At 44.4% G+C, this 25,622-nt stretch overlaps 4 non-coding genes across 4 annotated transcripts; all 4 read left to right on the plus strand.

The window, feature by feature from the left end:
* The first annotated feature begins 770 nt into the window (after positions 1-770).
* trnag-gcc (transfer RNA glycine (anticodon GCC)) lies at positions 771-841 on the plus strand. Its single transcript has one exon. It is a non-coding gene; the product is annotated as a tRNA-Gly (tRNA).
* A 15,637-nt stretch (positions 842-16,478) lies between these two features.
* Positions 16,479-16,551, plus strand: trnav-cac (transfer RNA valine (anticodon CAC)). The gene has a single exon. It is a non-coding gene; the product is annotated as a tRNA-Val (tRNA).
* Positions 16,552-21,811: 5,260 nt separating this feature from the next.
* Positions 21,812-21,885, plus strand: trnat-ugu (transfer RNA threonine (anticodon UGU)). Its single transcript has one exon. It is a non-coding gene; the product is annotated as a tRNA-Thr (tRNA).
* Positions 21,886-25,231: 3,346 nt separating this feature from the next.
* On the plus strand, positions 25,232-25,313 carry trnas-gcu (transfer RNA serine (anticodon GCU)). Its single transcript has one exon. It is a non-coding gene; the product is annotated as a tRNA-Ser (tRNA).
* Positions 25,314-25,622: the final 309 nt, after the last annotated feature.

Consider the following 25,622-nt stretch of genomic DNA (forward strand, 5'->3'; position numbering starts at 1 on the left):
AGTGACCATACGCTGGAAAGTGAGATGAGGCTCGGTACCGATTTTTCGGTAAGCACAGGCAAGATGTGCAGAATGGCTTCCTTCAGTGGCCTAACTTTCTATGATTCGATGATATGATTGCCGTCTGTCTCGGCATCGCGATAATATACACTCTACCATAAGTATACTTTAATCAAATTGGTGCTTTGTTTCACTGTGAGAGCGAAGAGACATAAGTGTGTAGACATTGGCTGCTGCAACTCGGTTGCACCTTTACTTTTCCTACGGTCTCAGTCCTCTTCTCCAGCCTTCTCTGCTGGTGTTGCAGGTTAGATCAGCCTTCGCCGTTCAAGGAAGCCTGAGAAGTCCATCAAGGGACGCACAGAGAGACATGAGACAGAAACAGGGAAAGATAGAGATATGCATGCAAATCAAATGAAGAGTATAAATGTCAGGTTTTGCAAACCAGAAGAATTTAAGTTACAAATTGGGAGAGATTCCTTCTCGGGTCTTGAAATCTTAGAAGAGAAGATTGGACGCCCGATTCAAAGCACCGGCCACGTTGAAGCATCTGGGAGAGAGGTAAATGTGGTCAATTAATTCCATTTAATGTATTTGAGCATTGAAGAGATCTTTGAAGAGTAGCGCTTCGAGCAGAATTCAAACCTCGGCAGGAAAACCACATAGGAGTTTTGAGACCACCGCTTCAACCTCTCGGCCATCCCAGCTGGAAACGGCATGTTCGTTCAAACAGGATTCCATTCAGAAACATGCAATTTCTGCACAAGTTAGCATTGGTGGTTCAGCGGTAGAATTCTCGCCTGCCACGCGGGAGACCCGGGTTCGATTCCCGGCCAATGCACGATTGTTTTGCATTCTGCACCAAGGAGGAACTTCGGAACAGGATTGTGTTTTTTGGTCCTTCCAGCCTGTTCCGCAACTCAATGAGATCATGGCTGAGTTGTGACCAAAGTCACTGTACCCGCCTTCGTCCCATAGTTCTCAATACCTTTGGTTAACAAAAATCTATAAATCACGGTTTTGAAATTAACAATTGAGCTTACATCAACTGCCGTTTGTGGAAGAGACTTCCACACTTCTACCTCCCTTTGCTTGTGGAAATGTGTCCTAACTTCACTCCCGAAAGTCCTGACTCTAATGTTTAGGCTATGCCCCCAAGTCCAAGACACCTCAACGAGCGGAAATAGTTTCTTTGTAACTACCCCATCAGTTCCTCTTAATATCTTGATAATTTCGATCATATCAGCCTTTAATCTACTAAATTGCAAGGAATACAACCATAGTTTGTGTAATCTCTCCTCGTAACTTAACGCTTAGAGTCCAGGTATCATTCTAGTAAATCTACACTAAACTCCCTCCAAGGACGGTATATCCTTCCTAAGGTGCGGTGCCCAGAACTGAACACAGCACTCCAGGTGTGGTCCAACCAGAGCTTTGTGTCGATGTCGCATAATGTCTATTCCCTTGTATTCTCATCCTCTAAATATACATGCCACCATTCCATTCGCCTTTTTGATTATTTCCGGTACCTGCCCATGACATGTTATTGATCTATGTACACGGACACCTAAGTTCCTGTGGAACTTCACAGTTTCGAATTATTCACCTTTTGTAAAGTATTCTGATCTATCATTGTGAAGTCCAAAGTGGATGACCTCACACTTGCCAAAATTGAAATACATTTGCCACGGTTTTGGCCATTCATTTATTCTATTAATGTCTCTGTGGAATGTTGTGCTTTCATCTGCACTGCTCACAACGCTGCTCATTTTGGAGCCATCCACAAACTTCGATATGTCGTTCTCGAACCCGTCATCTAATATTAATGAGAACGCCTGAACTGGGGGAATTCACATTCAGCATCAATCTCTTCATCATCCAGAGACATTTTATTTACTTTACATGTGTTGCGCCTTGGGAAACTCAGCACTCTGTCTTCTGGAGCTCAAACATGCTCTGCATGTAATTCAATCCGACCAACAGCAATACTGAGAAGATGTCAGAAGCCAATTGGTGTCTTTTCACTCAAAGTTGTGGAATCGCAAGGCTCATCTGGGATTTGAACGCGGAACTTTTCGGACTTTAATTAACTAAAGCCCCAAAGCGAGAATCGTGCATTTGGATCAACCAGGCGCTGTTACTTGCTTTGTGCAGCCAGTGACAAGTTTCGTTGTCTTCCAAAGCCGATCGGCCATCCTTTCAGTCCTCTTCTGTGCATCCAATCTCGTTTTCCATTCCGGTGTGCACTAATATCAAGCTGTACACTAACTATTTCCTGTCGCCAATATTAGTTTCCCTTTACTAAATTGGTTTCGTCTGTGCGACTTTTATTATCAAGCAAGACGTTTCAGAATTAGTTGCTCTGAAACTACATTGCTTTGGACGACACTGAGAGGTATCGATGAAAAGAGGGATCTTGGAGTGCATGTCCACAGATTCCTGAAGGTAAGAGGACACGTAGTTAAAGTGGTTAAAAAGGCATACAGGATACTCTCCTTTATTAGCTGACGCATAGAATGTAAGAGCATGGAGGTTATGGTAGAAATTTATAAAACAATGGTTCAGCCTCAGCAAGAAAGCAACATATAGTTGTGGTCACCACATTACAGGAAAGATGTGATTGCACTAAAGATGGTACAGAGGAGATTTACGACACTGTTGCCAGAACATGATAATTTTAGCTATGAGATTAGATTGGATAGGATGAGGTTGTTTGCTTTGGAGATGAGGAGGCTGTTGGCAGATTTTATTGAGGTGTATAAAATTATGACGGGCCGAGATTGAGTGGATAGCAGGGAGGTCAATAATCAGGGTACATCGATCGAAGGTAATTGGTAGAAGGATTAGAGGGGAGTGAAAGATTTTTTTCCCACCCAGTGGACGGTGGGGGTAGGGAAATTGCTGCCCGAAAGGGTGGGAGATGCAGAAACCTTCATCGCATTGAAAAAATAAAAACTTCAATATGCATGTTAAGATCCGTTACTAAAAGTATTAGGTATCAAACGCTGGACAGTGAGATCAGGCTCGGTATCGATTTTTTCGGCCGGCACAAGCACGATGTGCAGAATGTTTTCCTTCTGTGGCCTAACTTTCTAGGATTCGATGATATGTTTGCCGTCTGTCTCGGCATCGTGATAACATACACTCTCCCATAAGTATACTTGAATCAAGTTGGTGCTTTGTTTCACTGTGAGAGCAGAGACATAAGTGTGTAATCATTTGCTACAGCAGCTGGGTTGCACCTTTATTTTCCTACCGTCTCAGTCCATTATTTTACCTTCCTCTGCTGGTGTTGCAGGTTCGGTCAGCCTTCGCCGTTCAAGGAAGCCTGAGAAGTCCATCAGGGGTCACACAGAGAGACAAGAGACAGAGACAGGGAAAGATAGAGAGATGCATGCAAAGAAAATAAAGAGTATAAATGTCAGGTTTTGAAAACTAGCGGAATTTAAGTTACAGATTGGGAAATATTGCTTCTCGGTCTTGAAATCTTGGAAGAGAAGATTGGACGCCCAATTAAAAGTACCGGCCACGTTGAAGTATCTCTCATGCTGGGACAGAGGTAAATGCGGTCAATTAATTCCAATTTATGTATTTGAGCATTGAAGAGATCTTTAAACCGGAGCACTGCGAGCCGAATTCAAACCAAGGCAGGAAAACTCCATTGGGGTTTTGAGACAACAGCTTGAACCACTCGTCCATCGCAGCTGGAAACGGCATGTTCGTTCAGACAGGATTCCATTTAGAAACATGCAAATTCTTCACAACTCAGCATTGGTGGTTCAGGGGTAGAATTCTCGCCTGCCACGCCGGAGACCCGGGTTCGATTCCCGGTAAATGCATGATCGTTTTGCATTCTGCACCAAGGAGGAACTTCGGAACAGGAGTTTGGTCTTTGATCCTTCCAGCCTGTTCCGTAACTCAATGAGTTGTGACCGAACTCCCTGCACCCGCTTTCCTCCCATATCTCTAAATACCTTTGGTTAACAAAAATCTATAAATCACGGGTTTGAAATTAACAATTGAGCTCGCATCAACTGCCGTTTGTGGAAGAGATTTCCACACTTCTACCTCCCTTTGCTTGTAGAAGTGTGTCCTAACTTCACTCCTGAAAGTCCTGACTCTAATGTTTAGGCGATGCCCCCAAGTCCTCGACACCCCAACGAGCGGAAATAGTTTCTTTGTAACTACCCCATCAGTTCCTAATAATATCTTGATAATTTCGATCACATCAGCCTTTAATCTACTAAATTGCAGTGAATACAACCATAGTTTGTGTAATCTCTCCTCGTAATTTAACGCTTCGGGCCCAGGCATCATTCTAGTAAATCTACACTGCACTCCCTCCAAGGACAGAATATCCTTCCTCAGGTGCGGTGCCCAGAACTGAACACAGTACTCCAGGTGTGGTCCAACCAGAGCTTTTTGTAGCTGTAGAATAATGTCTATTCCCTTGTATTCTCGTCCTCTAAATATATAGGCCACCATTCCATTATCCTTTTTGATTATTTCCTGTACCGGTCCATGACATGTTATTGATCTATGTACAGGCAAAACCTAAGTTCCTATGGAACGCCACAGTTTCCAATTTTTCACCTTTTGTAAAGTATTCTGATCAATCTTTGTGATGTCCAAAGTGGATGATCTCACACTTGCCAAAATTGAAATCCATTTGCCACGGTTTTGTCCATTCATTTATTATATTAATGTCTCTCTGGAATGTTATGCTTTCATCTACACTGCTTACATCGCTTCCCATTTTGTGTCCATCGGCAAACTTCGATATGTCGTTCTCTATCCCGTTATCCAATATCAATTAGACCGCCTGACCTTGGGGAAATTCACATTCAGCATCAATCTCTTCATCATCTTGAGACATTTTATTTACTTTACATGTGTTGTCCAGGCATAAAATGTAAGAGCAGTGAGGTTGTTCTTGAAATGAATATAACACTAGTTAGGCCACAGCTGGAGTATTGCCTACAGTTGTGGTCACCAAATTACAGGAAAGATGCGACTGCACGAGAAATGGTACAGATGTGATTTACGACGATGTTTAGAGGACTGGAGAATTTTAGCTATGAGAATAGATTGGATAGGCTGAGGGTGTTTTCTCTGGAACCGAGGAGGCTGAGGGGAGATTTAATTGAGGTGTACAAAATTATGACGGGCCTGGATAGAGTGGAAAGGAAGGACCTGTTTCACTTAGCAGGGAGGTCAATAAAAAGGGGGCAGAGATTTAAGGTAATTGGTCGAGGATTAGAGTGGAGCAGAGGGGATTTTTTTCCACCCAGCGGGTGGTGGGGGTCTGGAACTCACTGCCTGAGAGGTTGGGAGAAGCAGAAACCCTCATCGGATTTAAAAAGCACTTCAATATGCACTTGAAGAGCCATAACCGACAAGACTACGGACCAAACGCTGGTAAGTCGGGCGATGCTGGATACCTCTTTTCCGGCCGGTACAAACACGATCGGCGGAATGGCCTCCACTGGCGTAAATTTTTCAGATTGTCTGATTCTCTGATATGATTGCCGTCTGTCTCGGCATGGTGATAACATACACTCTACCATAAGAATACTTTAATCAAATTGGTGATTTGATTCACTGTGAGAGCGACGATACATAAATGTGTAGACATTGGCTGCAGCAGCTGGGTTGCACCTTTACTTTTCCTACCGTCTCAATCTTTCTTTAATCTTCTCTGCTGGTGTTGCAGGTTCGATCAGCCGTCGCCGTTCCATTTCACGCTCAGGCCTACCCGCACTCGGTACTGTCATGGCCTGAACACGTCTTTCGTGTTCTCACAGAAAATGCCACTTTTGCGAGCAGCTTGTCTGGACTGGACTGCACTGAGCTGGGACACTGGGAGTATTCAATTGATGAAATCAGTACTTCAAACAGAAAAAAATCTTCACTCACTCATCCTGATACATTAGGGTCTCATTAGAAGCCTAAAAAGCCCATCAGGCAACAACACAAGAGACAGAGATAGGGAGAGAAAGAGAAATGCATGCAAAGAAAATATAGGTTTTCAATAGAATCATACAATCATAAAATGGTTACAGAACAGAAGGAGTCTATTCGGCCCATCGAGCCCGTGCCGGGTCATTTCAAGAGCAATCCAGTTAGTCCCATTCCCCCGCTCCTTCCGGTCGCTCTATATTTTTATGCCTTCAAGTATTTATCGAATTCCTATTTAAAAGCCACGATTCAATCTGCTTACACCATCCTTTCAGGCAGCGCATTCCAGATTATAACTACTCGCTGGGTAAAAAAGTGTTTCCTCATGTCGCCTTTGGTTCTTTTGCCAATCACCGTAAATCTGTGTCCTCTGGTTCTCGATCCTTCCGCCAATGAGAACAGGTTCTCTTTATTTACTTTATCTAAACCCTTCATGACTTTGAACACTTCTATCAAATCTCCTCTTAACGTTCTCTGCTCAAAGGAGAACAACCCCAGCACGGGGTAAATGCGATCAATCAGCTTCAATTCATTAATTTGAGCATTAAACAGCTCTTTAAACATTACTGTGACATTATGGTAGCGTGGCCTCGCGGTCAAAAGTGTTTCATCAAATTTCTATGGAGGCGTGGGTTTGAATCCCACTGATGCTAGAATTTCTGGCAATGTTTATTTTGATCTGTTCACAGAAAACCCGATTGTCGTGCGATGGAGCAGAGGATGTGAAAGAAGCTAAAAGTGAAATGCAGATATTATTTGCATCAAGGGGACAGGACACGTTTCCACAGGTAAGCGTCTCTCACCTTAAGATTCTTTCCAGCAGAGTGGGACAGTTGATCAGAGTGACCGGGCTGTAGCGGCGCAGTCAGTGCGTCGTCCTAAAATGACTGTACAGGGTCGGGAAATGGCGAGGTTGTTAGTTGAGTCTCACCTAGATAAACGAATCTTTTTCCTTTTGAACATTTCGAACGGAGCAAAAGGAATAATTGAGGTGTTCCAAAATGCATCAATTATTTGTCTCGCCACGTGGTTCCTCTTGTTGCAATAGCAGATGTGATATTTGGTGTTATCAGTTTACAGGAGGTAGACTGCGGAATTGGAGCCACGCACTATGATTTTGATCCATCTGTAAATTGTGGGATTTAGCTTGAGCTTTAAACCAGCGCGTTCGACCGCTCAGCCACGATAATTTCCATCTTGCGATCTTCAGGAGCTACTTCTACAGCATAGAATTACTGCAAGCAAGAATTCTACCCCTGAAGCACCAATGCTTGCACGGCAGCCGGATGCATTTGTCCAGTTGGAAACCTGTCTGATGGAACATGCAGTCTGATAGAACCGGAAGTCCAGCAGATTGACTTTTGCGGTGAGCAGATGATGAGCCTCCTTCTTGAGAGTGTTTCGCCAATCCAACTCAGAGTGGATTAAGCATTATAAATTCGGGTGGGACTGGAGCCACTTGTATAAGAGGAAGTGTAGGGGGTTGTTTCCCTTCCTTGAAGGGCATTAATGATCCTGTTGAGGTTTTGATGCAAAATTTCACTTCCCAGCGCCGAAATCACCGAACCCTGAGCTAAAATTCAACGATGGTGAGATTTGGACACACAACTTTTGCAGTGATTAGAAGAAGTCCCACGTGCTAACCATGGCGCCACAAATCGGCTATCGATTAGGTTATTTCACGTTACCCATATGCTGCTTTGGAACTTTTGCTGCGGTGCAGTAAGTGGTTCAAAAGCTCAGTGGAGATTCAAAGCAGCTCCTGAGAAAGCGACACAGCGACGGTTTGTGCAATGCATAGTCCTCTCACTCTCTCCCATTTGCTCACTCTCGCTTTCCATCTTAAGCTCTCACTCTCCCCGTTTATCTCATGAGCGTTGGAATACCAAGGGGTGGAAGTTATGTTAAAGCTGCACAGAGCTCTGGCAAGACCCCATCTGGAGGACATCATTCAATTCTGGGCACCCCACCTCAGGAAGGATGTATGAACCTGGATATTCGAGGGGCTGAATGGCCTACTCATGTTCCTATGTTCCAATAAATAAAAGAATAATTCAAGTATGGAGACCCGAATGTATGAGGATGAGTGAGTGAAGAATGTTTTCTGTTTGAAGTGCTGATTTCATTCATTGAATGCTACCAGTGTCCCAGCTCAGTGCAGTCCAGTCCAGACAAGCTGCTCGCAAAAGTGGCATTTTCTGTGAGAACACGAAAGACGTGTTCAGGCCATGACAGTACCGAGTGCGGATAGGCCTGCGCGTGAAATGGAAAATTGAGGTGAAATACTCCCACAAGCAGCGGATGTCTCTGTTTCCATTTCCAAAATACACGCACGCACGGGCCGAATCGATGCAGCTCCTGGGAAATCTGCGAGGCGACGCAGGGCTGTCGTGGATCATTTGAAGCAACTGGAACACACAAGATTCGGCCCGTTTCACGTGGAATCTCCTGTTTCTGAATCTTCTTTCCTTCCTGCTTCCTCTGCACCTCCAGCTGCCAGTTGAATTAGATGCTTGATGCAAACACAGCGAATACATGAAACCCATCTTGACCTGGTCAGCAGGGAGAGGGAAAGGATGGTGCTGGCCATTGAGAAGGGATGGATTTTGCACATACCGGGAAAAATAGACGCAAAGGTCACATCTCCCTGCTTCTTTGCTTTGCGGAATATCTTAGCATTCAGAGATGATCTCACTGCCCCCCAGGCCCATGATCCCCACTCGCACTCTCCTTCCAATCTCAAACACTTTGCTTAGGTTTGAAATTGTATATGTTTTCACACTGGGACTTAATTTGCAGAAAGCGATGCTGTGATAACCCGGGGCTATTGAGGAGATGCAGTGCAAGAAGATACATAAAAGGCTAATGATAATAATGACTGTTCTCACACTGTGAGCTACAGTTAAAGGCTGACAACATTTAAAGTCTCATGCAGCAGGTCTGGGCCCAAATCTTTCACGTGGCATCTCCTTCTGCTTCTGTCACTCCGTTTCCTCCACGGAGAGTTCATTTGGAATTCCTGTGCGGCTGCATTGCGCATTTTCCAGAACTGCTTCGAGCGCAATTCGCTCCAGTCCATCAATTGCAGATATTAGTTTGATTAAGGGGAGAGGACACCTTTTCACAGGCAAAGGCTGTTCATCCTATTGTTTTTCTGCCAGATTAGGGCAGATGATCAAAGTACCCGGATTGGGTGAACTGTCCGTACAGGTGCCTGGTGGGCTCGTGGTTATGATTCGGCGCTTACACTGATATAATTAATTACATGAAACCAAATAAACTCTACGAACAGAGGAATATTTCTGTAAACACCATTAACCAACCTATAACATTTTGTTGCAGACTGAAAGAAACCCTAACATGGTTACCGAATGACACTCACTAGTTTAATAATGATTTGTTTTGTATTTGAAACGCTTTTCCGACTGCATTTTAGGAGACTGTTTGGAAATGTTCAGTGTGTATGAGACCAGGAGTTTGGTGCAGCCGTTGTTAAATTGAACAGGAACAGCCAATTGTCGACCTATCAACACAGGAGAAGAAACTCGCCCCTGGAGGTACATCTGGAGCAAGTTCCAATATAATGAAAAAATTCTGCCCGGGATCGAATCGGGGGCTTTTTGCGTGTGAGGCAAACGTGATAATCGCGATAATACAGACACGGCAACAAGGTAAGTATTTTTAAAAATGCTCAGTGTTTATCACACCAGTAACCTGGTGCAACCGCTGATCAATTTCACAGGACCGGTGCTTTGTATCAAACAGAAGTTAGCAGCAAAAAGTGTTATTAATGGTAATAGTGGGACTGAGAAATGCTTAAACAACCGGCACTCTGTAAAACAGAACTCCAATTATCGGTTTAAATAAAATCCTGAACTGACAGAGCGGAGGGCAATTAAAGATTGAATTATATCGCAATTCACTGAATCTCAACAACGTTTAAAGAAGTGAATCTCTCAGGAGTAGGATTCCTGCGCTTTTGGTGAGGAAGTGTGGTTGGCTGCTGCTTTCGTCCCCTGCACTCCCAGAAGCGCGGTGGTGGTCAGTACCGATCGCCATCCATATGGATTTCGGATCCACAAGTTTCCTGTGGAGCTGGTGGCAGAACTGCAGCATCTGACTTCAGATCCGAAGACTAAGTGTTTGAATTACGTTGGGTCGCAGCATTTTCACTGCGGCTCAGGGCTCTGCGACTGATTTTATGTCGGGACAGTGTTTGAGGGATTGGCTGTTCAGCATTTGCGCAGTAAAGCAAAATTACATTTCATACATCAATGTTTTTTTTCTGTTACTTTCTGTTTAGACCCTTTCCAGTTTTATATAGAAACAGATATCAGTATTTAAGGGATGTGCTGAGCAATGTTTGTGGAATCAGTGTAATTAAATTTGATACCTCAATGTTGTTTTTTCTGTAACTTTCTATTTAGACCCTCTCCAGTTTTATATAGAAACAGGTCTCAATTTTTAAGGGCTGTGGTGTGCAATGTTTATGGAATCAGCGTAATTAAATTTGCTTATTTAGTCTATTCCGTCTCCAGCCCAAACTCTTGTCGTTAGATTTGTAACTTCACCGAGCATAAATTTTCATTGAACTTTACTCTGGCCCAGAGTCACCTGCTGTAATCCAGTCTTTCTCGGGCACATTAACATCATAACCACTGGTTTAAAAGAGAAAACTGCCGTCCGTTTCACTGGAAGTGCAAGATACAACTTTGTAGACACCGGCTCGTTGGACCTTCTCATTTCAAGTCATCTCATTTTCAGCAAACCAGAACGTTACTGAAATAAAGGATGGTGAATAACAGCTCGAAAAATCAATGTTGTCTGTCATTGGGTGACTGAGTCTTCCAACATACAGACATACAGACATTTCGGGGCAAGGGGAGTTTGAAGTTCAGAAATAACACAGCACAGATTTTCACTCGTGCAAGCTGCACACCCTTTATTTTTGAAAAGTAAACTGATGGTAAGACCGCTGTTACATTGATCACTACAAGCTGAAGCTTTCGCTGGGTGAATTAATGGTTCGGTGCGCAAGACGTCGTGTTTCTGTAGCGCAATTGGTTCCTGTTAATTAATAATGGTTGGTGGTTCAATTCCACTCACAGAGGGTGACTGTTACCTTAACATTCATTGTCTCGCATTGCCGGGTTTCTAAAGTGCTGCTATCAGCTGAGCACGGCTGATATTCCAACATTTCGCCTGCGGTCGGAGAGCAGGCACACGAACAATAAATAAAAAACCGAGATTGGCTTCAAGGTAATCAGAATTCTTCGTGACAGACCAGATCCGAAGAGAATGCTCACGGTTTGCCGGAGAGCTGTCTCGCTGTGACGTGGATATTTCTGCAGTGAGCGAGAGGCAAACTGTTTCCCATTTTTCCGTGATGAATGTCACTCCCCTTACTGTGGAAAAGTAAAATGGTATTCACATTCCGACAGGTTTCAGTTGATTTGTGAGGGATCATTAAAGGATCCTGCAGCGCTGCCTCCGTTAACAACAGCAGTTCTGAGCCGCATCTCAGAAGCAGCAACAATCCCATCAGTTTTTTGCTGTTCCCCAGCTCCCGGAGTGAGCGAGACCGTGACAGAAGCACCATTCAGGCCGCCTGTCCGGCCCTGCCCTCTCCAATCACCGGCTGCCGATGGAAAGCAGCGAATGAAGTCTCAGACCGAGCATTATTGCCCTTCCCTGGGAAACTGGATACCACGGCCCGACCAAACGTCCCCATACACCGAGCACAGGCAGAGGAAACTCCGGGGAGTTTATATACTGATCACTCGGCCTTCCAGCAGGATTTAGCGAGAATCAGAGAGAGTGAAACTGCCATTGGGCCTCACTGAGAAAATCGGGGTCAGTAAATTAGAGATTCTGGAGTCAGGATGAGCCAGCGGTTGAGGTCGCTGCATTCAGATCGCAGTTTCCCTGCTGTTGTGGTTTTGAATCCTCAATCTTCACAATCAGTCCTTTGCTTGTACGAAATTCTTTCTTGTGCCTTAGGCTGGAGGTATTTTTTTTTCTGCACAGTTGATTTGCTACTTCCAGAAAACCAACCCGACATTCGTCCCCGGCAGGTTTATTTTTATTGGTTGTAAGAATGTGTAGTGTTTGGGGTCAGTAGAACACGGCCCGTGGAATCAATCCATTGTGGCATTGACCAGTTGTTCCAATTCCTTTGCCACGAGACTCATCTGGCGAAATGGAAATCCAGATGTGGCTCATTGCAATTGCGATTATTAAATAAAAATGAGTCATGGACACGGCCTTTAGGCCTATGGTCTCAATACTCATATTCGCATGTGGACTTTAAACTTTTTGTGTGTTGTTGATAAAATGGTGAAAAGCAGAGTGCGAATGTTTTTGATCGTTGTGAGTCCTTTACTTCCTCGGTTACTGAATGGTGGGAGATGTTTGTTATGAAACAGACACATATGAAGTACATCTCACTGTATATTGTGCGCGTGCAAGATGTTTTCTGCTAAAGTTCGTTCATGTGACTTAAATAATGCCACCATAGCCACACCTGCGGCTAGTCAGCAATTTCTCTTGGACAACACTGACATAGAGCATGGCCGAGTGCACTGAGTCCGGACATTGATGCTTCAGGACTGTCAGGGTGGGATTCGATTTTCGTCTCTAACAAAATTTCCATAGCAACGGAAAGAATGGCGGCTGCTGTTGCATAAAAATCACAGTCAAACAAACACACACTCTTTGTATCTACTCACTTGAGGTTGTACAAGAGTGGGGGGCACTAGTTAATGTACTTTAACTGAGGCGGCACTAGTTGGGGTTGTATGATAGAGTGGAGCAGCCGTTGCCATTCTGTATTACTAAGGTGGGAATCCAGACTATTTGTATCACAAGCACGGAACATTTTTAACCAAGTCCTAAAATACCGCCTGTAAGATGAGAACGGGTGACAATTCAACACAGGGAAAACACAGCAAACTCATTTAAGTTTAGACTGTCATTTGTTAACCAAGGTGGAAAGCCAACAAAGTGGAGCATTGTTCAGGGATGTCCTGTTCATAATAGGCTGGAAAAAGCCAATCCGGCAAATTATTACCCCATCAGTCTGCACTCAATCATCAGCAAAGTGATGGAAGGTGTCGTCGACAGTGCTATCAAGCGGCACTTAACCTGCTCACCGATGCTCAGTTTGGGTTTCGCCAGGACCACTCGGCGACAGACCTCATTGCAGCCTTGGTCCAAACCTGGACAAAAGAGCTAAATTCCGGAGGTGAGGTGAGAGCAACTGCCCTTGACATCAAGGCACCCTTTGACCGATGTGTCTTCAAGGAGCCCTAGGAAATTTGAAGTCAACGGGAATCAGGGGGAAAACTCTCCAGTGGCTGGAATCTTACCTGGCGCCAAGTAAGATGGTAGTGGTTGTTGGAGGCAAATCATCTCCGCCCCAGGACATCACTGCAGGAGTTCCTCAGGGCGGTGTCCGACGCCCAACCATCGTCAGCTGCTTTATCAATAGCCTTTCCTCCATCATAAGGTCAGAAATGGGGATGTTCGCTGATGATTGCACAGTGTTCAGTTCCATTCGCAATCCCTCTACTAATGAAGCAGTACGTGCCCGCGTGCAGCAAAACCTGGACAACATTCAGCCTTGGGCTGATGAGTGGCAAGTAACATTCAAGTGCCAGGCAATGACCAACTCTAACAAGAGAAAACCTAACCAACTCCCCTTGACATTCAACGGCATTACCATCGCAGAATTCCCCGCCATCAACAGCCTGGGGGTCACCATTGACCAGAAACTTAACTGGACCAGCTACATAAATACTGTGGCGACAAGAGCAGGTCAGAGGCCGGGTATTGTGCGGCGAGTGACTCATCTCCTGACTCCCCAAAGTCTTTCTACTATCTACAATGTACAAGTCAGGAGTGTGACGGAATACCCTTCACTTGCCTGGATGTGTGCAGCTCCAGCTTCAATCAAGAAGCTCGACATCATCCAGGACAAAGCAGCCCGCTTGATTGGCACCCCATCCACCACCCTAAACATTCACTCCCTTCACCACCAGCGCACCGTGGTTGCAGTGTGTACCATCTACAGGATGCACTGCAGCAATTCGCCAAGGCTTCATCGACAGCACCACCCAAATCCGCGAACTCTATCACCTAGAAAGTCAAGGGCATATGGCACATAGGAACAACACCACCTGCATGTTCCCCTCCAGGTCACACACCATCCTGCCTAGGAAATATATCGCCGTACCTTCATTGTCGCTGGGTCAAAATCCTGGAACTCCCTTCCTAACAGCACTGTGGGAGAACCTTCACCGCACGGACTTTAGCGGTTCAAGGAGCTGGATCACCACCACCTTCTCAAGCACAATTAGGGATGACGAATAAATGCTGGCCTTGCCAGCGACGCTCAAATCTCATAGAATCGTAGAATGTTTACAGCACGGAAGGAGGCCATTCGGCTCCACGCAATCGTAATCCAGCTAGTCTCACTCTCCCGCCCTTTCCCTGTAGCCCTGCATTTTTTTTCCTTTCAAGCACTTATCCAGTTGCCTTTGAATCTGCCTTCACCACCCCTCGGGCAGTGCATTCCAGATCCTAACCATTCGCTATTTAAAAACGTTTTTCCTCATGTCACCTTTGGCTCTTTTGCCAATCACCTGAAATCTATGTCCTCTGGTTCTCGACCCTTCTACCATTGGGAACAGTTTCTCTCTATCTATTCTGTCTAGACCCATCATGATTTTGAATTCCTCTATCAAATCTCCCCGCAACCTTCTCTGTTCCAACGAGAACAACCCCAGCTTCTCCAGTCTGTCCAAGTAACTAAATTCCCTCATCCCTGCAATCATTCTAGTAAATCTCTCCTGCACCCTCTGTAAGGCCTTCACATCTTTCCTGAACTGCGGTGCATAGAACCGGACACAATACCACAGTTGTGGCCGAAACAGTGTTTTATAAAGGTTCATCATGACATCCATACTTTTTTACTCGATGCCTCTATTTATGAAGTCCAGGATCCCGTATACCTTTTCAACCGCATTCTCAACCTGCTCTGAAGCCTTCAACGATTTGTGCACATAAACCACCTGATCTCTCTGGGCCTGTACCCATTTTGGAGTTGTGCCCTTTAGTTTATATTGCCTCTCCTGGTTCTTCCTACCGAAATGTATCATGTCGCATTTTTTGTGTTAAATTTCATCTGCCACTTGTCCGCCCATGACACAGGCCAATATATAACCTCTTGAAGTCTGTCACCATCCTTCACACTGTTCACTACCCTTCCAAGTTTTGTGTCATCTGCAAATTTTGAAATTGTGCCCTGTACAAGCAAGTCCAAGTCATTAATATAAATCAAGAAAAGCAGTGGTCCCAGCATTAACCCCTGGGGAACACCATTGTGCACCTCCCTCCAGTCCAAAAAACAACCAATCACCACTGCTCTCTGCTTCCTGTCCCTGAGCCAATTCTGCATCCATGTTTCTACTGCCCCCTTTAATCCATGGACCTCAATCGTACTGATAAGCCTACCGTGCGGCACTTTATCAAACACCTTTTGAAAGTCCATATGCACCACATCAACTGCGTTGCCTTCATCTACCCTCTCTGTTAACTCAACAAAAAACTCTATCATGTTAGTTAAACACGATTTGCCTTCAAAAAACCCATGCCGGCTTTCCCTAATCAATCCACAGTCGTCCAAGCGTCTGTTAATTCTGTCCCGGATTATCGTTTCTAAAAGTTCCCCCACCATTGAGGTTAAACTGACTGGCATATAGATGCTGGCTTTATCCTTACATCTTTTTTGAACAAGGATGTAACGTTTGCAATTCTCCAGTCCTCTGGCACCACCCCCGTATCTGTGGATGTTTGTAAGATTATGGTCAGTATCTCCTGCTATTTCCACCCTTCCTTCACTCAGCAGCCTACGATGCATCCCATCCGGACCGGGTGACTTAACTACTTTAAGTACAGCTAGCCTTCCGAGTACCTCTTCTTTATCAATGTTTAGCCCATTCAGGATCTCAACTGCATTTACCTTTACCGAGACTCTGGCAGCATCTTCTTCCTTGGTAAAGACGTATACAATGTATTCATATAATATCTCTGCCATCCTCTCTGCCTCCATGAATAGCTCTCCTTTATGGTCCCTTATCAGAGTACGGCTCCTACTGCCCGTTTAATGTTTACATGCCAGTTTATGTTGGCCGCCAGTTTATTCTCACACTCTCTCTTTGCCCGTCATTTCCTTTTTCACTTCCCCTCTGAACTTTCCATATTCAGCCTGGTGAATGAATGAATGAACAACATGTTGGATTTCCGTCAGTCTGAAACAGAAAGTTATTGGTTGATTAATGGCGATTTGAACAACTATTCGTCTTTTTACTGAGTTTAATGAGTTTTGCGAAATTAATACAACAAACTATTTTGTAAAACTTAATCCCCTGAATGGGACCCGGCCCCGTCTCCCAGCACTGAGAACATTTGAAGACGGCAACTATCTTCCGAGCATTTCGTATAACCGTTTGCACAGCAGAGTTTCCGTAGTGTAGTGGTTATCACGTTCGCCTCACACGCGAAAGGTCCCCGGTTCGAAACCGGGCGGAAACATTTTCAAAACGTCATCCACTCAAAATCAATAAATATGAAAACACGCAAGATTTCACTCTGCAGTGAAATATGAATAAAATACAGAACCGGTATATTTTCCTTTCTCTGTCCAGTTCTGCACACACTCAAACATTACACAGATACCGAAAATATATCTCCCTCACTTCAGTTTCCTGCCCTGCCTGTGCAGAAATCTCCTCTCAAAGCTACTCATTGCGACGGTTTTTTGTTGATTTGTGAGAGATTTTTAAAGGACCCTGAAGAGCTGCCTCGGTTAATAACTATCGTTCTAAACAGCATGGCAACCGCGGCAACAAACACATCCGTTTTTCGAAGTTCGATGTTCCCCAGCTCCCGGATTGAGTGAGGCCACGACAGCAACGACATTCAGGCCGCCTGTCCGGCCCCGCTCCCTCCAATCACAGGTTGCTGGCGGAAGGCCGCAAATACCGCCTCAGACAGCGCAATACTGCCGATCCCTGGGAAACAATATACCACCGAAGCTTTGACAACACATCGCAGGCGTCATTTGTCCCGCAAACATAGATACTTGCCAGTTGTTTCAAAGTTTATTGCCTGAACAAGGATTTGATTTCTGCACACTCAAATCACGAGCCGCTTATAGAAATCTCAGAGTCTACCGACTGAGCGACCCAGGCTCAAGATACGAAAAAGATCCATTGTACAAATTTATGGTAGGACTCTGAATTATCCTTCGTGAACGTCGAACTGAGTTGCAGATCCCTTTTATAAAATTCTCAGTAACGTGTTGAGGAGAATCCTTGTTCCTGTTGAACATGATGTAAGAAACATGGACAGTGAACTCGTGAGTTTACAATTCTTCTTGTTTGTGCCAAATGTCTTCGCATTCGTTAGCACCAATTAAAATAACCCTTTATCCAGTGGCTCAAAAGCTAAACTTGCCCCACACGGGAGTTGGAAAAGGCCTCTCGACCTTTCATGTATTAACATCTGGAAGCTGAATAATTTCATCCGTTACACAGTGACACCAGGCAGCCGATTTCCCTTCCAAATTTTCCCCACACGAAACTTCCAAACCGATGAATATCCGCTGAACGAAAAGAAGAATTGTGTGTTTGGTTCTTCAGATTTAAAGATTTCGTACCGGCGCCTTTGCCATATCAGCTGACGCTAATCGCCCCCTCTCCCCCTGTAAACAAGTAAACTCGCACCTACTGTTGTAAGACGGTAGACCAGAGGAACCCAAGTGCCCACATGGGAACACTAAGAAGCAGATGCGTGACGGAACAGACCAGTTGTACCTTGAACTCCGGTCAAAATGTTCGGAGTAAAATGCTCGACTGTTCTCGGTGAGGCTGAAACTCACAACCTGGGCATTTCTGAAGCTGATAAAAGTGCCGCACGCTGACCGCTTGCGCTACAAGAGCTTCGAGATCTTTCTCCGATTTCTCCAAGAAGCCTCCAATCAAGATGCACTTCGATAAATCTCCGCAGTGGCCTTTAAAAGCCGTGGAATCTGAAACAAAACCCCAGACGATAAGAACTTTTAATTATATTATTATTAACTTAGGGACAATTTTTGATGGTACTTTAAGGAGGATTTGGGGAAAGTGTGAGACGAAACTGGGAAACTCTCCCTGGGATGTCGTTGATTGAAGAGATGGGCGTTATTTCATTTGAAAACCGAGGCTCGGAACTTTCTGATGGAGAAGTGTGACAGAAGATTGTGGTTAGTGATAGTTGCCGGTGAGATCGAGAGGAGAGGGAGAAAAGTCAAAGTCACAGCTGTGACAGCTCAAGTGCTCCGCTTATCTGTAATATTTAAAAAGTAATGTACAGTACGGGGCAAGCCGATTTGGTATCGCTTATCAAAAATATTAAAAGACACGGGGTCAAACGCGGATTTGTGAAGAGGGAATGTTTTTAACCCCCAAAGCGAAATCATTCCACATGAATCTGAAGTGTCTTGGGGAAAACGGCAGTGCGAACCGTTACGTTCGTGTCATGACTTGAAAGACCCTCCAATTACCGACAGTATCTTTGAACGAGTTGTGTCAGCAAAACCGTGATTGAAGCCGCTTTGCGTTTGTCAAACGTGTAGGGGACGATATTGGGATTGATAAAGGTCGATTTCAATTATTTGAAATATCACTATACGTCATGACCCGAAAATCGACTGTAAAATCGAGTTTTTCCTGTCAGTCCTGAATTGAAGGGAAAGGCGCACCAATCAGATCAGGGAAACGAAGAGCAGAATAGGTGAATGAAACTTGCACGATTGAAAATCCCTGTTTGCCGGAAGATTCAGTCCCCAGTGGTGGAGAGGATTGGTATTTCGAGCAGTTATTCACCAGCCTCAATTTCAGTAATTTCCCGTTGCTGACAATGAGATGAGTCGAAATGAGCAGGTCCAACGAGCCGGTCTGTAACACAGGCTAATGACTCCGTGCAGCTCGTCACCCAGTCACTGGGCTCCATTATAGCCGCTCCTGTCAGCAACACTCAAAGAGAAATTGTAAATCTGAAACAGAAAGAGATAATGTATAAAACTTTATATCAACCACCAGGTTTTCCCTCTTTTCGGCTTTTAAAACAATCTGTTTCACAGTTTGTCAAACCCGAAACAGCCTCTGGGATTTGCTGATTGGAATTTCAATGGAAATTGCGAACGTCACTAATTATCGAAACAAATATACCCGCTGAGGTTTCGGGGTTGTTACTGGTTTATTTATATCAGTGAATAACCGATTTTAAACTAGGTGAGGGTCTAAACATAAGGTAAGAGCCTGGGATAGACAAGCGATTCTTCAATGTATCAAGTTAAATTACACTGATTCCACCAACACTGTACATCACATCCCTTAAACATTGTTACCTGTTACTATATAAAACTGGTGAGGCTGGAAATGGAAAATAACTGAAAAAACCTTCATTGTATCAAACTTATTATTATTATACAAACAATGTACAGCCTGTCCCATAAAAAAGACTCAATGTCAAACCAGTCGCCAGTTCCAAAGCTGCTGTGCCGGTTGTGTGATTTGCATCCGATTCTGACTGACTTATTATCAGACGCGCTCCCGTCCACAGTAAACGGATGGGGCCGGATCCATAAGAGAAAAATGAGGACCGAACTCCGCATAACCTGCCCTCATAATTTAACCATTTTAGCCCCGGTATCATTCTGGTCATTCTGCGCTGCACCCCCTCCAAGTCCAATATTTCCTTCCTGAGATTGGTGCCCAGAGCTGAATGCAATACTTTAAATGGGGTCTCAGCAGGGATTTCGATCTGTAACATTCTTCCCCCCTTTGAATACCAGCTTCCTTGAAATTAAGGCCAACATCCCATAAGACATTTAAATTAATTTTTCTTCCATTCCACTGGCTTTGAGCGATTTCTGTACTTGGACCCCTAAATCTCTCTGCTCCTCCACAGTTCCTAGCTTCTCACCATTTAGAAAATACTCTGATCTATCTTGCTTCAGTCCAAAGTAGATGAACTCACACTTCTCCATATTGAAAGTTTGAACAGACTGGGGCTCTTCTGTATAGAAAAGAGAAGGCTGAGGGGTGACCTGATATCGGACTTTAAGATCATGCAAGGGTTTGATAGGTTAGACGTAGATAAGGTGTTTGCATTTGTGGAGGTGGGGACTCCAAATCATTGGGGCCATGAATATAAGGTAGTCACTATTTAATTCAATATGGCATTCAAGAGGAACACATTTACCCAGAGAGTAGTTAGAATGTGCAATTCGCTCCCACAAGGAGTAGTTCAGGCGAATAGCATGGATTCGTTTACAGCGAAGCTAGATAAACACATGTAGGAGAAAGGAATCTAAGGGTTTGCTCATAGGGTGAGATTAAATGGGGATGGCGGAGGCGTGTTTGCAGCATGAACACCGGCATTGTCCAGTTGGGCCGAATTGCCTGTTTCCGTGATGTGCATTCTATATAATTCTATGTCAGCTCCATCTGCCACAGTTTTGCCAACTCACTTAATTTATCAATTTCCCTTGGCAACTTTATGCTTCCATCTACACGCCTCACTGTGACACCTATCTTGGTGTCAGCGACACACGTGGATTTACGGCTCTCTATTCCTTGGTCTACGTCATTTATATGCCGGGTCTCTGTCTCCCACCTTCTAACCAACTCCCTACCCATTTCATTAGGTTGCCTTAAATTCTCCGCACTGTCATTGTCGTTAACAGTCTCTTATATGGTACCTTATCGAATACCTCTGGAAGTCAATATCATATAACAACCATGGACACTCCATTATCTACCACGTTAGTTACATATTCTTCAAGTTCAACTAGTTTTGTTAGACTTGACTTACCCTTTACAAATCCATGCTGGCTCTCTCTGATCAATTCATGTTTATCCAAGTGCTCAATCTTTCTTTCCCTAATAACGGATACTGGCAACTTCCCCACAACGGATGTCAGACTAATGGGTCTATAATTTCGAACATCATCTCTGCTCCCCATCCCAAATAATGGAGTGACATTGAAATTGTTTCCATCAAAGGAACAATTCCTGAATCAAGAGAGTTTGAACGATCATGACTGAAGCATGTACAATTTCCTCACCGAGTCCTCTCAGTCCCCTGGGATGGTAACCATCAGGTCCTGGAGATTTGTCTATCTTTAATCTAATTATTTTCTCCATTGCCATTATTTTACATATACTGAATCCCCTTGATTTATTTACAGTTTTCCTCATATCTCTGATATGTTAGCCTCATTTATTTCTGTGAAGAACGGAGCAAAGTAAATATTTAGCAACTCTACATTTCATGATTTTCAATTACAATATCACCTCCATCTGTCTTTAAGCGGCCCGCATTACTCTCAGCCTCCCTTCTTTCACTTAATATACTGGTAAAAATCTTGTCTGTTGTCCTCATTTTCCCTAACAGGTTTTTCTCCTTTTCCCTCTTTGGACCTCTTCCGGTTTTTTATTTTCAGCACCAAAATAAACAATACTTTGCTGTCAAGTTCGTCTCAATAGTTCTTCACTTTCAGAGCGAGAATTGTCCAAACCGGCAATTTATTTAATGTAACAAACATAAGTACACATGCTCATCCGTATATCAACGCATTGATGGACACACAAAGATAAACAAAACGAAATATGCTGGCAGCATCTCGATGCACAGGTGAACGGACAAGCGAAACAGACAAAGATGAAACGGTCTGAACCCCAAACAGACAGTGACGTATCGCTGATAGATATTAGTGAGAGGAGGTGGGGCGGAGCTGGCATGAATGGGCGCTGTGGCTTAGTTGGTTAAAGCATCTGTCTTGTAAACAGGAGATCCTGGGTTCAACTCCCAGCAGCGCCTTGTGTAACGAATTATTTTTACCTAATTTGTGGAATTAAACGACAAAATGGCACTTTGGAATTGGTGTTTGTTCAGGTTTGAGGAGGAAACGGATATCAGATTGACTCTTCCAAAACGCCCGATCATTGTACAGTCAGACCTCTCATAGAATGTGTCAGCAACGGGTTAACTTAAAGACACGTTCTCGTTTCTGGGCTCGTTGAGATCAGGGTATAATTCACAATTTGAGTTTCAAACCCGGAAGTAGTCCTAATTTGGACCTGGACTTGTGATCTTGACCTGCGGTGAAAATCTTTGCAAAGAGGAAAATGAAGTCCGCAGATCACTCCACCTGAATCTCCAGACCCCGATGAAATATATCCCAGGCTGTTAACAGAAGCAAGGGAGGAATTAACGGAGGCTATGACCATAATTGTCCAATCCTCCCTGGTTACAGGTGATATGCCGAAGGATTGGAGGACTGCTAAAGTTGTACTGTTGTATAAAAAGGGAGAAAAGGATAGATCAAGTAATAACAGGCCAGTCAGCCTAATCTCGGTCAGGCTGAAGGTGTTCTATTAAATCTACTCTGCACTTCCTCCACGGCCAATACAGGACTCTTGACTGACAAGCCTCAGCTCTATCAGGAGAGGGAGACTGACCCACGCTTTCTCTTGCTTCTGGGATGTGCCACTTTTGAAAAACGAGGTGAATTTCTCTATATCTTTAAACGCTCTGTCTCATTGCACATGATTTAAAGTGTATTGTGGGACGCTGAGTGTCTCTGTCCCTGTAAACTCACTGACTCACTGCACGGATGTTTAATGTGTACTGTAGGATAGTATGTAAGTATCTCTGTATCTTTAAACTCTCTGTTTCACTGCAAAGTATTGACAGTGTATTGCAGGATGGTGTGTGTGTCTTTATGCCTTTAAACTCTCTGTTTCACTGCACAACATTGACAGTGTATTGTAGGATGGTGTGAATGGGATGAGGGTCTGTGGGGCGAAGTGCAGCCGATTGGGAGCAGCGCCCGTTTGCGGGGTGAGTATTGAACGCTTGATTTTCTCTCTCCCTTCTATCTTTCTTCCTCTCTTTCTTTCTTTCACCTCCCTCTCTCCCATTCTTTCTTTCACTCTCTTTTCATTCCTCTTATTTCGTTCTTTGTCTTTCTGCCCCAGCACCTTTGTCTGTATCCTGTTTTTGTTCTCTCATGTGTCTCTGTTGGATGATCCAAAATTCAGACCCGCCGCTTCTTCCAGCTTTTCCTTCCTTCCACAATCATGGTCTATTTCATTGAGACTTTCCTGCGGCCTTGCCCACTCTAACATTACTTTCACATTCTTACGCCTTTAAGTTTGCTCTCCATCGACCGCTGTTTCTCGGGGGCACATGTCCCGTTCGCACCAATGTTCATTTGTGCCTTGAAACCAGTCGATACATTTCGATCTGCTCCAGAGACAAGCTCAAAGAAAGCAGGGCTGGCATTCGGTAGGACAGCGCATACTTTTCCGTGAAATTTCCATGGGGTATCTTGTGATACGGGGGATGTTAACTGAAGAACTGGATTTTGTTTCCATGGTCGTTGGCGCTTTTCCCCGAGCAGTTGATGTGCGTGAGAGAAGCGCGGAGCTACATAGCTGCGAATGACGACTGAAAGGTGCATTTTTGGCAATCTGGGCGGTGCAGGAAAGTCGGAAATGTTCCGCTTGATCTTAAAAGGTCTGTGGAAATGTCCGATTGAAAAGAAATAAGGAGAAATGAGAAGAGCGGCAATGGTGAAAAGGTGTCGATTACAGGAGATTGGCCGTGAGCGAAAGGTCCTTTGAATGTTCGGCGCGGAGGGGATTTTGTTCGGAAACGAGAGACTTTAAGCGCGTGAGGAAAGTAAAGTGCGAGCTGCGTCCTTGGGTCAAATTGGGTGTTTTCAGGAAAACAGCCATTGTGAAATCACAAAAATGAAAACAGAAAATGCTGAAAACGCTGAGCAGGTCAGGCAGCGCCTGTGGAGAAAGAACCAGAGGGAACGTTTCAGCTCTATGACCTTTATCATCAGATCGGAAGGGTTTGCCATGTGCGTGAGTAACTTCGCTCTCTGAGATGCTGGCTTCCATCTCTGAATTATGTGGGCTTGAATCTTACTGCTGCCAGAATTTGTAGAGTTTTTCATTTTGGCCGCCTCACCAAAAATCCTTCTTTGACAAGAAGTGCTTTTCCGTATTGATGGTTTGCACCTGTTTGCACAATTCAGCAGAGTCTGGATTGCCACCCAACTGTTTCTTGGACGGAGGAGTTGGGAGTGTAAGTTGTGATCTCGGCGAAGTATCAATCAATGTGCACAATGGCGCCCTGGTGAACCGAGTACCTCTTATAGTCAGTATAATATAAAAGATATGCACCATAATTATGAATTTCTTCTTTGCATCACACTAGGATTTATTATCAGGGAATGTACATGAGCAGGTCGATTTACGTCACGCTCCGGTCGCTTCGCATCGCCTCCTACAAATAGAATAGAATCATAGAAAGGTCACAGCACGAAAAGAGGCCATTCGGCACATCGAGTCCGTGCCGGCTCTCTGCCAGTGCAATCCAGACAGACCCACTCCCCCACCCTATCCCTGCAGCCCTGTATTTTCTTTCGTTTCAAATACTTATCCAGTTCTTTATTGAACACCATGATTGAATCTGCCTCCACCACCCCCAAGGGCGGTGTATTCCAGATCCTAAACACTCGCTGTTTGGAAAAGTTTTTCCTCATGTCACCTTTGGTTCTTTTGCCAAACACCTTAAATCTATGTGCTCTGGTCCTTGAACCTTCCGCCAATAGGAACAGTTTCTCTCTATCTAATCTGTTCAGATCCTTCATGATTTTGAATACCTCTATCAAATCTCCTCGTAACCGTCTCTGTTCCAAGCAGAACAACCCCAGCTTCTCCAATCTATCCATGAAACTTATACCCCTCATCCCTGGAAACTTTACAGTAAATCTCTTCTGTGGGGATTCGGTATTAACATCGCCGAATCCCCCACTATCAACATACTCGGGGTCACCATTAACCAGAAATTTAACTGGACCAGCTACATAAATATTGTGGCTTCAAGTGCAGGTCAGAGGCTGGATATTCTGCGCCAATTGACTCACCTTCGAATTCCCTAAAGCCGTTCAACCATCTACAAGGCGCAAGTTGAGTGAGTTGGAATACTCATGTGATGGTCATCGACCTGAAACGTTAACTCTGTTTCTGTGTCTCAAGATTCTGCCTGACCTACTGAGGATATGCACATTCACAGTTTCTATTTCAGGTTGGCAACAGAGCCAGTATTTTCATTTTGAATAAAGGGGCTTTCACGTTTTTCTCCATGCGACGAGGTGGCCGAGAGGTTAAGGCGATGGACTGCTAATCTATTGTGCTGTGCACGCGTGGGATCGACACCCATCCTCGTCGTTATTGTGTTTCAGTTTTGTTTCTCTCATTCAGTCCACCCAGAATGTCTGGTCAAAGTCCCATCCTTCTCGAAACGGCAGACGGAGGGTTGTGCATTGTTTGCTGAAATCAGCAACAGTTCCTTCCAGGACGGTGTTGAGATTGTATGGTCGCGAAGTATCAGAGTGTACATTGGTGCCATTGTAAAAAGAGTAAATCTTATGGTCAACGTAAGAGAAACTTATGTCCCATAATTATGATTTGTGTCCGGATTATTGCGTGTCTGTGTCTGTTTTAAAGGGGTGTGCTGTAAGTCCCGGATCATTCTGT

The sequence above is a fragment of the Heptranchias perlo genome, chromosome 20 (genome assembly GCF_035084215.1).
Source record: "Heptranchias perlo isolate sHepPer1 chromosome 20, sHepPer1.hap1, whole genome shotgun sequence".
NCBI classification, from domain to species: domain Eukaryota; kingdom Metazoa; phylum Chordata; class Chondrichthyes; order Hexanchiformes; family Hexanchidae; genus Heptranchias; species Heptranchias perlo.